A 15,636-nucleotide genomic window follows, 5' to 3' on the forward strand; every position below is an offset into this window, starting at 1 on the left:
AACAGCGTGTAGGTATTCATCTGTTGGTATAACGAGCAGAAAAAATAATTCACATCTGTCTTTCACTTTGCGTCACATGGAGATTTAGGATTTCATAAATCCTGTATGTGCATCCTCTCTCCTGTGTTTCTCAGTAAATCTTAATGTTGGGACATGCAGGCCACCTCAAACAGAAAGCTGTGATGCTGCAGAGCTCTGCCTGACTTCAACATACAGACACATTAACAGTAATGATCATTTGGTGTGGCGATGCAATGACAAGCATAATTCGCAATATAATATAATAGAATAATATATAATCAGCCATTTCCACCAATTACAATTAAAACCAGTGTTTCATCCCCAATATTTGCCTAACAGTGAAGACTGATTACGTGAAGTTGGAGAGAGGGATGATTTATAGCCGGTGACTTGAACTGTCAGGCACTCCAGGATGTGAGCTTCTTTCGAGGCAGCGATGATATCTTGGTGAGAGCTGTCTAGAATGAAAGGCATGCATTAATCAATTTACGTGCTTGAGGGTTGCTCAACATGATGAAGGCCGTGCTATCTGAACAACAAGAAGCAGGAGAGGCTGGGTGATTGTAACCTTGTGTTGCCTTTGGTTATTTAAGAAGATAGGCATCCCATGCCGCTCTGCCTACTAACACACTGAGACACACCTCAGGATACATTGTAAAATAAAAGGTTGCAAACAAATGTCAGATGATTGTCAGCAGCAGCTGCCAAACAAAAACTGTAAAACTAAAGTTAAATATCATAATTCAAATAAATGTCAAAACTCTACATTTACAGAAATGATCAGTCATGGATTTTCTGAGAAACACTCTTTTAAATTATTAAACGCTGTATCATTATCTAGCAACCACTCAACATGCATTTACAACACTTTCACACGGATACGAGCCAGGATTTAAACAAGCACCACTCTGATTACCAGACAACCCGCTCTACCACCTGAGCCTCAGCCGCCCTGCATTACATTGTTTCCCGACTTGACCCTTACACATTTTTACTTTTGTCTGATTCATTGGCATGTACATGCTTTTGCTCACAGGGTGTTGCCAGATGAAGAATGAGAAATAACCCTTACAGTTTAGTTGTTAATTTACAGCTAATGTCTATAATTTTACAGAGTTTTGCATACAATTTAAAAAAACAGAACACAGTCATTTAGTTAATTTTAGCTATTTTATGTCAATTAGAGTTACAGAGTTCATAAAGGTATGCATTCCTGTACAGTCAAAAGTTTGGACACACCTTCTCATTCAATAGTTTTTCTTTATTTTTATTATTCTGCATTCTGAACACTGAAGACATGAAAACTATGAAATAACACATATGGAATTATGTAGTAAACAAAAATGCTTTGAAGACGGCTTTACAAATTCTCTCAAACAGTTTCATGAGGTCAACATGTGGAATATTTTTCCACTTGTTGGATGCTTTTACTTCACTCTGCAGTCCAACTCATCCCAAACCATCTCAGTTGGGTTTAAGTCAGGTGATCCTGGAGGCCAGGTGATGCATTACTCTTATAGAGCATGAGATGTGTTTGAGGGCACTGTCCTGTTAAAAACAAATGATGGTCCCACTAAGCTCAAACCAGATGCAGAATGCTGTGGAAGCCATGCTGGTTCAGTGCACCTTGAATTTTGAATAAATCACCAACAGTGTCACCAGCAAAGCATGTCCACACCATCACACCTCTTACTCCATGCTTCACAGTGGGTATAAATATCATTTGTTCACCTTCTTTGTGTCTCACAAAGACATGGCAGTTGGAACCAAACATCTCAGATTTAACTTTTCAGAGTCCAGATTTTCACTGGACTAATGTCTATTCAACTTTTCAGAGTCCAGATTTTCACTGGACTAATGTCTATTCATGTTGTTTCTTGTCCCGAGCAGTTCTATTCTTCTTGATTTCTTTGCAGTAATTTGACCATGAAGGCCTGATTCACACACTCTCCTCTCAAATGTTGATGGTACTTGAACTCTTCTTTTCACTGGGCGGTCCTCATGACAGCCAGTTTCATCAGAGTGTTTGATGGTTTTTGTGACTGCACTTGAAGACACATTCAAAGTTGTTGAAATGTCCTGGACTGACTGACCTTCATGTTTTAAAGTGATGCTGGACTAAGTTTCTCTTTACTTAGTTGAGTGGTCCAAAATTTAAAACATATTCTGGTTTGTTTACCACATAATTCCATATGTGTTTCTTCATAGTTTTGATGTCTTCAGTATTTATTTACAATGTAGAGAATATACAAAATATAGAAAAAACACTGAATGAGAATGTGTGTCCAAAGTTTTGACTTTCTTTCCTGCAGACCTTGCTTCAGTGCAGACACTTCACTCTTTTGCTCTCTGCTTTACTCTGCTTTACTGTTTTTTCTATTATTGTAATCCTTTCCTTTTGCAAACAATTTTTTGGAAAGCGGATCCTGGATACCTATATCACTGGGAGTTTAGTTACCGAAGGCTGCCACTTTTATTTTAATCTGTTTTATTTTGTGAGCGTGGCCTATCAGCAGCACAAGCCTGCACTATCGTGACTGGGACTGAGGAGCTCAGCTAACAAAAGCTAATTAGCAGCAAGATGCCTCCCTTTTCCACGGATGATTACCACAAACTGCTCCAGAAGATAGCAGTACTGGAAACTAAAATTCATCGGCTCGAAGTGAACGTGGAGGTAAATGGACAATGTGGGAATGAAACCACTCTGCCAATGTCTCATAATAGTGAGAAAAAGCAGGCTAACAGAAAGCTAATTAGCACCACAAAGATGCAGCAGGAGCAAGGTGTAAATGCCACTAAATCAACAACTCCTTTCTGGAACTCTCTTGGTGCAAAGCCCAGGCATCACAAATTGCCTCCCTCAGATATGGGAAGACGGTTAACAGGCAGAACCCAGCACCCGGAGACTCATGATGACACTGAGTGGCCTGCACTGCCATCAAACAGGAATGCATCTTCAACCCCGCTACCAAGGAGAAAACAACCATGGACTGGAAGTACAACAAAAACAAAGAGCAAATTGCCCCAAGACACAGGGATTCTACTAGAGAACAGATTTGCTCCACTTTCCCAAAATCCTGACTCCCCAAAAGAAAGCTCATCTTCCAGCACAAGAGAAAGGTATGAAGCTAAATCATATGCTAAAAGGCCACAGAAAGAGCTAACGACTGGGCCTGAAACTCTGATAGTGGGTGACGGAGCTGTGGGTGAGATAAAACGCTTTTGCAGCAAGAAAAACACCAAAGTACTCTGTTTTACCAAAGATATGGTGTCTGATATTTCAAAGAAGATCCTGAAGATTGCTACTGATCATCCAACAGTTAAATCACTCATCATACACACAGGAGCCCTCGATGTTGTGAAGCAACAGTCGGAGGTATTAAAACGGGACTTTGTTGATCTGATGAAGAGAGTCCAATGCCTAAATACTGAGGTGTTTTTCAGTGGACCTCTACCAACAGTTCGGCGAGGAGATGAGCGATTCAGCAGGCTGATGATGCTAAACAGATGGCTCAAAGATACATGTGCTACTCAATCAATAAACTTTATTGACAATTTCAACATCTTTTGGGAACGCAGGCACCTCTTTAAGGCAGATGGATTTTGCCTTAACAAATCAGGAGTACAGCTGCTAAGCTCCAACATTTTTTATTTTCTGCGTCAGACACCAGCAGCCACTGCCAAGGACCAAAGACAAGACAATCCAAAACAACAGATAAGGCGGCGCTCTGGTGAGGGCGCTGAGATTAGGACTGAACAGGGAGGACAGCAGACCCAGAAAGAACCGGCAACATCATTATTCTCACCCCAACAAGTGGAGTCTCCCCCAGCCCCAACAGGGGACACTCAACCTCCACCCCCCCAGACCCCACCCAGCCCCCAACTCTCTCCATTCAGTCTGGACGACTCCCCACTTCTGGATTTCACAGACAGGATGAAGAGTCTTGTCAATATGGGAATCCAATTAACACCACGCCAAAATCCCCTATTTTCTCCCCTTAAGCTACCACACCGTCCAGCCCCACCTATTCCACCTCGGAAACAACACTCGACTAAAAGTCACCGAGCCCCCCCACCTCCTTTGAATCATCATATCTGTGAGTCTGACTGATATGTGCCGGGTCCAGGCTGCAATACTGATATAAATAATCTTCACCAGGAAAAGTCAGGGCCCTATGGAGTTCAGATACCCTTCTCAATCCCTGTGATGACAGGTAACAGAAAAGTGGTTAAACTGATGAGAAATAAAAAGGGTTCATTTAAATCTGCCAATCTACTGAGTATAGCATGTCAACCACGAAACTTACCAGTGTCTCCTGTTATCCCCACAAGGATAGCCCTACTCAATATCAGATCACTAGTCAACAAACCACTGATAGTAAATGACATGATTATGACCTATAATCTAGACTTTTTACTTCTTAGTGAAACATGGCTGACTGAATGTAGTTGTGCTACCATTCTTAATGAGGCAGCGCCAACAAATTACAGTTTTATGAGTAAGAGTCGAAATGGCAAGAAGGGCGGGGGTGTTGCTGCCATTTTCAAATCAGTATTTCAGTGCAAGGACATTACATTTGGTGATTTTAGTTCTTTTGAATATCTCTGTTTTTTAATGAAGGGTGATCCAAAAGTCCTTTTTCTAATCATTTATAGACCACCAAGGTACTCAGGAAAATTTATTGATGAGTTTGCTGATCTGATGTCAGTTATCTGCACTGACTACAACTTTTTTATCGTAACTGGGGATTTTAACATTCACATAGACAACAACATGGATACTAATGCCAAAGACTTCTGTTCTCTACTTGACACCTTTGGCCTTGTCCAACACGTCAAAGGGCCCACACACACTCGGGGACACACTCTAGATCTGGTTATCTCTAAAGGTGTTGACATTTCTTCTGTTGTTGTTAAGGACTTGGCTCTTTCTGATCATTTCTGTGTGTTCTTTGACTTACAGATAATTCCAAACATTCAGATAACCTCTGTGTCTGTTAGGAAAAGGTACATAAACGAGAATACTAGTGCTAAGTTTATGGAGGCTATAGCAATGTCACCAACTGTGAGCGCAGAGACAGTTGATGAACTCCTGGATAATTTCAACTGGAAAATCTCAAATGTCATGGATGCTGTTGCACCTATTAAAACTAAGATGACCTTGAGTAGACAGAGATCACCATGGAGGAACACTATGATGGTAAAGGCATTGAAAACAGAATGCAGGAAAGCAGAGCGTAAATGGAGAAAAACTAAACTCCAAATTCACCACGACCTCTACAAACAAAGTCTCAGTAATTTCAACCATGAGTTAATCAAGGCTAGACAGCAACACTTCTCTAAAATTATTAATAAAAACATCAACAACACTCGCACTCTGTTTGCTATAGTTGATAAGCTTACAAACCCCCCAAAAGAGATAGTTTCAGAACTCTCTTCAAAAGAAAAATGCAATGAATTTGCTCACTTTTTCGATGAAAAAATCAAATCTTTAAGGTTAAATATCAACACAAATCTACAAAATGATAAAGTGACGCAATCCCTAAAACCGCCTAGGAATGAATCAACTGTGATGTCAGAATTTAATACAGTTGATCAAAAAAACATAGAAGAAACAGTTCAGCATCTTAAATCATCGACATGCTGTCTTGACACAATGCCATCTGACTTTTTTAAAGCTATTGTAAAATCTGTCCAAACAGATCTGCAGCAAATAATAAATTGCTCACTTCAATCAGGCACGTTTCCTAAACCCCTAAAAGTAGCTGCCATCAAGCCACTCTTAAAAAAGCGAACGCTGGATACTTTCAAGTTAACCAACTACAGACCTGTCTCAAATCTTCCTTTTATAGCCAAGATTGTTGAGAAAGTGGTTTTTAATCAACTCAGTAATTACTTGAACTCCAGTGGACTTTTTGACAAATTTCAATCAGGTTTTCGAGCTCACCACAGTACAGAAACAGCTCTTATTAGAGTGTTAAATGACATAAGGTTGAACACTGACTCAGGCAAAGTATCAGTTCTGGTCCTGCTGGATCTCAGTGCTGCGTTTGACACTGTGGATCACAGCACACTGCTGAACAGATTGGAAACATGGGCAGGACTCCGTGGAACAGTCCTAGAATGGTTCAGGTCCTACTTGGAGGAGCGGAGTTATTTTGTGACCATTGGAAGTAATCAATCAGATCGAGTGGCTATGACATGTGGGGTTCCTCAGGGGTCAGTTCTTGGACCCCTTTTGTTCAGCCTATATATGCTGCCTTTGGGTCAAATTCTGCAGAATTCTAATGTCAACTATCATAGTTATGCAGATGACACACAGATATATCTTGCGCTGTCCCCAGATGACTGCAGTCCTATAGAGTCATTGTGTAACTGTCTAGAGCAAGTCAAAAATTGGATGAACCAAAATTTTCTTCAGTTAAATCAAGAAAAAACTGAGGTAATTGTTTTTGGCAATAAAGAGAAGAGGGTTGCTGTCAGTAAACACCTTGAGTTACTGTCTCTAAAAACTAAAGACCAAGTCCGAAACCTTGGCGTGTTGATAGACTCAGATCTGACCTTCAACAGTCACATAAAATCAGTCACCAAAACAGCCTTCTACCAACTTAAGAACATATCCAGAGTTAAGGGCTTTATGTCCCAAACAGATCAGGAGAAGCTGATCCATGCTTTCATCTCCAGTAGACTTGACTACTGTAATGGTCTTTTGACTGGACTCCCCCAAAAAAGTATCAAACAGCTGCAGCTCATTCAGAACGCAGCAGCTCGAGTTTTGACCAGAACAAAGAGATCAGAACACATCACCCCAGTTCTTAAGTCTTTACACTGGCTCCCAGTTAGCCACAGAATAGATTTTAAAGTTCTGCTACTAGTTTACAAATCACTGAATGGTTTAGGCCCACAATACATAAATGAAATGTTAGTAGAATATAGACCCAGTAGGGCTCTGAGATCTACTGACTCAGGTCAGATAGTGGAGCACAGAGTTCAAACCAGACACGGTGAAGCAGCATTTAGCAGTTATGCTGCTCACAACTGGAACAAACTACCAGCAGGACTGAAATCAGCCCCAACTCTTAGCACTTTTAAATCCAGGTTAAAAACTTTTCTATTTTCACGTGCTTATGGCTGAGCTCTTTTAAAGAACTTTTAAAGAATTTTTAATCATAATCCAGTGATTCGTTTATTGTTTTAAATTGTTTTCAAATTTGCTATTTTAATGATTTTAAATGACATTCTGATGTTTTTAATTAAATTTTCTTCTCTTTTTAATTTTTTTTTATTTCTATTGCTATTGCTTGTCTTAATGTCAAATGTTTTTCCTTGCCTCTATAAAGCACTATGAATTGCCTTGTGTACGAATTGTGCTATACAAATAAACTTGCCTTGCCCTTGCCTTGCCTTGTATGAACACATATTTTAATAACTGATAATTATTGTCATATACATAAATGTGTATTAAATTTAAAAAAAAAGAAGAAACATCCAATATATTAATTATTCTGTACAAAAATAAGAACAAACTTTAATTTGTCATTAATGGCACAAGCCCTAAAATAACATTTTGGTTCTCAATCTACATAGTCTGCATTAATTATTTATATTATATTGATATATTTGATGATGAACTTTATTCTAATCAATCTAACTGACTCTTGGATTTCGCTACTTCAACAGTTCCATTGATTTGCATTTTTATATTTCCCTACAGGCTGAATTTTACATAACTCCTTTATCCACTTATTAAGAAGTTTGACAGAACATATTTACATAATCAAATTATTTTAGCATATATGGAATAGTATATAGTTTGTACACCATGAACAGAAAAGTTTGACAGTTCTTTGTACAAAAATTACTCAGGTAGTGCGTAAACTTGCAAATAACATGATGTGAGAAGACGTGTACAGTGTTTTTAAAGAAACCTAAATGTGCACTGTTTGTTCTCAGGGAGAGAAGGTTTTTCATTGACATCCAGTATTGCTCCAGGGGGTAAAATAGCAGGATTAATCATGGCACTTTCAGATTAATTACTCATAATGAAAGCATCCTCTCGAAGGCATGGCCTGCAGTTGTGATTTTTGGTTGATTTCATTAGACCAAAAATGACAGCACCTAAAATAAGCCTGGCTTAGGCAGTGCAAAGGAAAGAGGAGAAAGAGAAGGTGCAAAACATGAAGGCAGAGGAAAGCAGAATGGTTCCATCAACAGACATAAGGATATGTATAAACTGGAGAATCATCAGTTAGAAACAGAAAAAGAATTGCACATTGATTACTTTGTTGTTGTTTTTAACTTATGTTGACATCTATTGTGAAAAAAGAGGAGAGACATGAATGCTAGATGAGGCATGGTACATTTGACAAAAGGATCAGAATTCAGTGCTTTGAGGATGGCCTCTGGATGAACAGCTTTACTCACACAGCATTTTCTCCTCCAGATTCACACCTTGATTAAACATGATTTTCCACTGTTTTTTTTTTTTTAGCAACTCTGGCGTCTTGGCAGACTGCAGTCTGTGTGTGCACTCTCTGCTGAAAAGACTCTGCATGTGACAGAGTGCTGCATATTGTTGGCTGCACATGGCGCAGGAAAAAAATAGATTCCATTTGCTTGTTGAGCTGAGCTTACTAACCTCAGAATGTCTCCTGGAAAGGAAGAAAGGCAGTGATGTTTACATCGAGAATCACTTTCACGAATCACCCCAGCGTCGAGAAGCTCTTGAAGATGCTGACGAACAGCTTCTACATCATGTGGGTGTATCGGCCGAGCTCTGAGTTTGAATGGCGTTTCATCGGACAGTTTGATGTGATGTTTGACTTTGTCTGTCCTTCCAAAGTCAGTGTCGTTCTGGACAAAGACCTCCGGCATGCTGTTCAGCTTCCGAGTGATTCTGTCTTTCCATTTTGGAGGGACCGGGGACTCACCGAAGTCAAAGGCTAGGTCAGCTGTCTTGGAATGTTCTGATTCAGATGGCTTTGTCACAGTCTTTGTCAGATAGAATGGTCTGAATTGCACTGAGGTCTGCAATCACAGTCTTGGCTGGGATGGTAATGTCATGATCTGACTCATTGGAAATGACAACCGGTAGTTTGCCTGGCTGTCTGCATGGTAGGTCAATGAGGCAGGCACGTCATCACACAGGTTACTGGAGTGCAGTCCTCTACTCCAGTGTTTCCCAACCGGGGACCCCTAGGGGTACGCGGAGGTACTGCAGGGGGTACGCAGCGCATGGGGAGATTTATTTTTATTTTATTTTTTTTGAAGAAGGCGTTACAAATTTTTTAATTTATTTAATAGGCCTACAATTTCCAAGATGATAGGCCTAGGCCTAAATATTCTCAGCAATATCATATCCTGCTCATCAATTATTTTTATTCCAAGAAAACATATTCTTTATTCTTATGTTGCATTAAGTTGATGCTAAAAAAGAAGGAGAGAGAGCCTGACAAGTTTATGTTCAGTTTAAGAAGATTAAATAAAATGATTTTCATCTATAACCGCTGTGTTATGCTCTATTTTTTTTGAGAATTTTCAACGCATATATGTGTGAGGGGTACTCCTGAAGTGACAAGAAGGCTCAGGGGGTACTCAAGCCAAAAAAGGTTGGGAAACACTGCTCTACTCCACCAGAGGGTGGTACATACGCCACTGTGAATCAATTAAGAGACACTCGCGCTTTCTTTCTTCCGCTGGAGACATTGCCAAAGACTGGTATGAAAATATCCTCTGAGGGATAGAAAACAATAAAATCCCATACCAACTAAATTAACCCTTGTATTATGTTAAGGGTCAATTTGACCCATTTCAGTTTTTGTGTTGACCAAAGTAGTGGTTATCCTTTCTTTTACTTCATGAAATTTTGTGACTTTTCCTCATCTAGGGTCATGAACTGATGTGTAAAATCTGGACACTTTGATGTGTAGGGGAATGTCTGTGCAGAGTTTGTATACAAAGATGATGTTGCGGGTCATTTTGACCCAGACACTTTAATGTGGGTAAGTAGCTGTTCAAATCCAAAATAAACATGTTTGAGTGCCCAATTATTTGTATTTTGATTGCCTCTGAATAGCCATTCAGACCCAGAGACCCAGGTGTGTGTAGAGAAGGTACTTTCTCTCCCTTGTCCTTCAGGCCAACTCACACAGGGCGCGGTCCAGGAGCGTCCCAAAAGCGGCTCACCGCGCCACTGCGCGAGCTTTCCTTTCATTCCTATTTTTACCGCGAGCCGCGGCTGAACCTCGTAAATTTCAACAGAGCACTGCGCACCAGACAGGAAACCGGGCCTTGAATCAACGTAATAAACTTCCGCCCCCTTTCAAAATAAAACACAATACGCAGTTCATGTAGCTTTTTACAACTTCACATCAACGTTACGTCATGACCAGTGGCACCAGGTGATCAAAGATCAATCAAAGGGTCTCAACGAGAGACTAATTGTTGAAGTGGAACAACACACAATCATTTATGACATAACAGATGCTTTTTATAATCTCCTCCACGTCGGAGAAGCAAAGTCAGCTGTTTGTTGTTGTTGTTTTTTTTATACACTGTTTATCGCGGGGTCTCGGGTATGTCCAGGATTCTCACGTGATCTAGCGTGAATACGGCCGGCTCGCTCCACTGCCGTTCCGCTGCTGATCCGCGTCCTGTGTGAGTCCCGTGTGTTCTCATGTCATCTCTCTGACAAACACACCAAAAATGAGCTCCAGAAGGTTTACATGTGAAGAAGCTTTATCACAGATTTTGAACTGGGATAGTGATGCAGAGGAAGATATTTCAGAGACAGAAGATCTTTCAGAGACCGAGGACAATGTTATTGATGATCCAGATTGTCAATTTTCCTACGATGAGGAGGATTCAGAGGACGAGTCTGCCGTTGTCTCTCCATCAGATGAAAACCAAGGAATGCAGCAATCATCATCCACAGAGGGGACATGGGCATCTAAAGATGGTAATATAAAATGGTCAACATCACCACACCAAAGCCGAGGCAGACTGTCATCTTCCAATGTCATCAAAATGACTCCCGGTCCTACAAGATTTGCTGTCACACGAGTTGATGATATTCAATCAGCATTTCAGCTCTTCATATCCCCACCAATAGAGAGGATTATACTTGACATGACCAACTTGGAGGGGAGGCGTGTATTTCAAGAGAAATGGAAGCCACTGGATCAGACTGACTTGCATGCTTACATTGGAATTCTGGTATTAGCTGGAGTGTACAGGTCAAAGGGAGAAGCAACTGCAAGTCTATGGAATGAATCAGACTCAGCAATATGCTGATCAGGACCCATATGCAAGACCTGAAGGATGTGACAAACAATGTTCACTACGAAAACTACGCTAGCAGGAAGCTTGCTGCAGTCACCTACAACGGTGTGGACAACAATAAGACCAAGGGACAGCTAACCAAGAGTCCTCTAGCCCAGATGGAGGAGGAGCGACGGGAGCACGTATACCGTTTTGTACTGTTCTTATCTAAATTCTTATAAAACCAATCGGAGTTGTGACCCTAATGTTTAGTGTTTGGTATCATATAGACACGGATTCAGATTGTTTTATGTGGTTTTAAATGTTTATAAAAGATCGCTAATCGTGCTAGCCGCATGCTAATCGCGTATGTATTCATTTACATAATGAATATAATATTTATATCCTTTACAAATGGTTATTACTTGATTTGACATTTAAATGATAGCGATAAGTTGATTGGATTTAAACAGAAATGAGGTAATAGCGACTAATGCATTCTGTACTGTATGCATAGATTGTTTTTTTTAGAGAGAGATCTTCTGAACCTGACCCTGACGGTCAGTGGCGAGCCAACCATAGAGTCAGCAGTGACCGGACGGAGAGCCTGGTGTGGCCAGCCGTGGCATCTTTCGACCCATCACTATCCCATCTCCCTGTTTAAAATCCAGATAAGATCACACGTAAACCTACCCGGGTAGTGAAGAGAACATACATACTTTAACATACACACACATCACCAACTTTCATGGACTGAAGGAAGCAGCTTTATTTTCTTTAAATTCTGCTGAGGGACAATTTGAAAATTATTTATTTTGGGCCCATTATCATGCGCCTGTGCACTAAGGAAGCCAACTTAGATAGGCAGGGAGTGTAAATGTTTGTTTATGATTTTGTACAATATATATACATGTTAAACTTACCTGTTTTGTGTTCTCTAGTCTCTGCTGACCTTTTATTATTTCAGGCTCCGTAGTCGTACCTAGAATTCTGATATTGCCCAGTTTTAAGTAATTGACTAAATTAGTTATCGGTCCCACTTAGCTGGAGACGCCGGTTACAAGTGGCGAGCCAGCCAGGAGTGTCAACAGTTCAAGAAACAGATCATGAAAGAAATCCAGGAGCACAAAATCAAAATCTACGAGTTCCCGGAGACGGATGACGAGGAGGAGATGAAGATGGTCAGGAAAATCAAGGATCGTTTACTAGGGATGTAACGATACATCGTGACACGATTAAAAATCGGTACAAATGCGTGACGACTCGCATCGGTTGACAGAAAAAATTAATCGCGATTCTTGGCGAATACGAGAGAAGTAGGATATGTTCTTTTTCGTCTTTTTTAATATTAGAAATAGGTTACGTTGTGGCTGCAGCTTCCACTGCCGCGTCTGCCTTTCCACACACACCCCTACACACATGCGCAGTAGTGGTAATCGGCGTCAGGCCTGACTGTACCGTAAATGATACCATAACACAGACCCTCCAGGAATTTATGATGTTGCGATTTGCAACTTCAACGCAACTTCAGTGAATCCCCGTGAATTCAGGGCAGTGTTGCAATTTTAACCAATCACCGCAATTTCTCCGCAACTTCTGTCAGTCCGGTACTTGGGGCATGTGGTCTCAGAGCGGGAAGTGGAGACCGATCCGGAAAAGGTTGCAGCGTTAAAGACCTGGCCAGCCCCGCAGCATCTAAAAGAGCTGAAAGCCTTTCTCGGATTCTGTGGCTATTACAGGAAGTTCATTAAAGGCTATTCAAGTATAGTGAAACCTCTGAATGACTTAACATCTGGCTACCCGCCTCCTGGGAAGGACTCCAAGTCCAAGGAAAGGAGTCGCCAGTACTACCACCCCAAAGAACCGTTCCTAAGCCGTTGGACCCCCGCCTGCCAACAAGCATTTGAAATGATCATAGACAAGTTGACAACGTCTCCAATTCTGGCCTTCGCAAATCCTGCACTGCCTTACATCCTCCACACGGACGCAAGTTCCACTGGCCTCGGACCAGCCTTATATCAGGAGCAGGAGGGACAGCTGCGTGTCATTGCCTACGCAAGCAGAGGGTTATCATTAAATCCAATCAAGTTATCGCTATCATTTAAATGTCAAATCAAGTAATAACCATTTGTAAAGGATATAAATATTCTAATCATTATGTAAATGAATAGATACACATCACATCACTTAAGATACGTCACTTCCAATGGACAATTATTCAATCAGTCAACCATGTACTTCCATCTCACAGCATAGAAATGAGATTATGAAAGTTATATAGATATTATATATATCTATATTTATGTTTTTAACCTTTTAAGCCTATTTATGCATCTTAATAACATTTTAACCATCACATTTTAATATGTTCATTTTATTAACAGTTAAGATGAACTTCTATTTCTCATATTTATATTAAACATATATTGGCAATTAAATGAACTAAATCACCATCGTCTTAACTGTGATAAACAAAAGGGTAATTACTGTTACAGAGGTGACTTAGCTGAGTTAGCAGCAGAGGTAACCAAAGCAAATTCACATTTACATGCTAGCGATTAGCATGTGGCTAGCGCGATTAGCATGCGGCTAGCGCGATTAGCAATCTTTTATAAACATTTAAAACCACATGAAACAATCTGAATCCGTGTCTATATGATACCAAACACTAAACATTAGGGTCACAACTCTGATTGGTTTTATAAGAATTTAAATAAGAACAGTACAATACGGTATAATGACGCTAGCACAGTTAGCATGACACAGCATTAGCATCCTTACCGGAGCTATCTTGGTGAACACGCAAATTTGTGCAGCTCTGCTCTCTCTTTCTCACAGCTTTTCAACCAAACAAACAATATACATATTTAAATGTATTATTTATTAATTCACTTGGTATGGGATTTTATTGTTTTCTATCCCTCAGAGGATATTTTCATACCAGTCTTTGGCAATGTCTCCAGTGGAAGAAAGAAAGCGCGAGTGTCTCTTAATTGATTCACAGTGGCGTATGCGCCACCCTCTGGTGGAGTAGAGGACTGCACTCCAGTAACCTGTGTGGGTTACACACAACTTACATTTGAATACTGTGATATTCACTGCAACCACTTAAGCTCCTGCAGCTTCCACCCACCATCTTCACAATGTTTTATTTTATTTCTTAAAAAGGCTTTAATTTTGAAACATTTGCAGAAACGTATTGTGGACTTCACTCTCAGCCACAGCTCTTATTATGTTCCACATTTAGGAGTTACTAGTCAGGTCTGATCTTCGACTTAATACCAAACTGATTTGAAAAGGTTCACATCGGCCCAGCACATGCAAAAGTTCTGGTTGAAGGGAGAATGCATCCACCTGTGTGTAAACTGATCCATATGTGCAAACATTTTGGAGACTGGAAACTGGTGTCACAGATGGTGAAGTGGTGAATCGAAGCCAGATTGTATAATACCGTTTCTCCCACATTTTACTAAACATCAAACGTTAATCACTGATCCATGACGACATTCAAACCAGCAGCGTTATTTGTACTTGTGCTTGTAGTGAGCAATAACTATTTCATAAAAGATTTGTCTGCTCAGTATTTCATCAGCACTGTCTCACAATCCCCATTCCAGAGGAGAGGGTCCAAGACATCCAAGATTACATTGAATAGCATTAAAGAACTGCAAAACAGAGTCATCAGTTATCAGTAGTGATAATAATAATATCACCTCACACAACAATTACACCTCTTCATTATCAGTGCTAATCATAAGGATCATATGACAGAGGACAGGTCATCATAGGACAGATTCACCAGAACCAACCTGAAACAACAATCAGACTGCGTCTCCAAATAAAATCTCAGGGTGGAACATGCCATTTATTATCTCAATCATTTCCTCTTGTATTTTGCTGGAATAATTAATTTTGGAAATTTCAGAACATATCTGCCTTGGGTCATATTAATATTGTCATAACTGCATTTGGCCACTGGAGGAGCACAGAGAGAAACACTTAACCCTTTGATGCGCAACATATCCACACCCCTTCTAATGCACAACATGGGTCAAAAATGACCCACATTCATTTTCCAGGTTATTTCATCCTGGCTGAGTTTTTCTTTGTTCTATCTTTTGAAATCCATTTATTTTATGATTGAATATTTCAAGTATTGTTTAAATGTCTTGTTGTTGATTACCACAGATCATTATTTCCATGTTTCCTTTCATACTTTATGTACAAAAATTGTTTTTATAATGCTACATCAAATTTACACACATGGGTCAAAAATGACCCATTCATCCAAGTGTGTTTTAAAATTAAATGACTTAATACTATAATAATAATTAGTTTAAAGTAATTATTTTAGCA

General features: G+C 40.0%; 1 protein-coding gene across 10 annotated transcripts in view; it reads right to left on the bottom strand.

Annotated features, from left to right (window-relative positions):
- The window catches only part of LOC104925370 (neurexin-2-like), a 151,382-nt gene that overhangs the window by 33,441 nt on the left and 102,305 nt on the right, over positions 1 to 15,636 (bottom strand). The window lies entirely within an intron of this gene.

The sequence above is a fragment of the Larimichthys crocea genome, chromosome XXII (assembly GCF_000972845.2).
Source record: "Larimichthys crocea isolate SSNF chromosome XXII, L_crocea_2.0, whole genome shotgun sequence".
Lineage (NCBI taxonomy): Eukaryota > Metazoa > Chordata > Actinopteri > Sciaenidae > Larimichthys > Larimichthys crocea.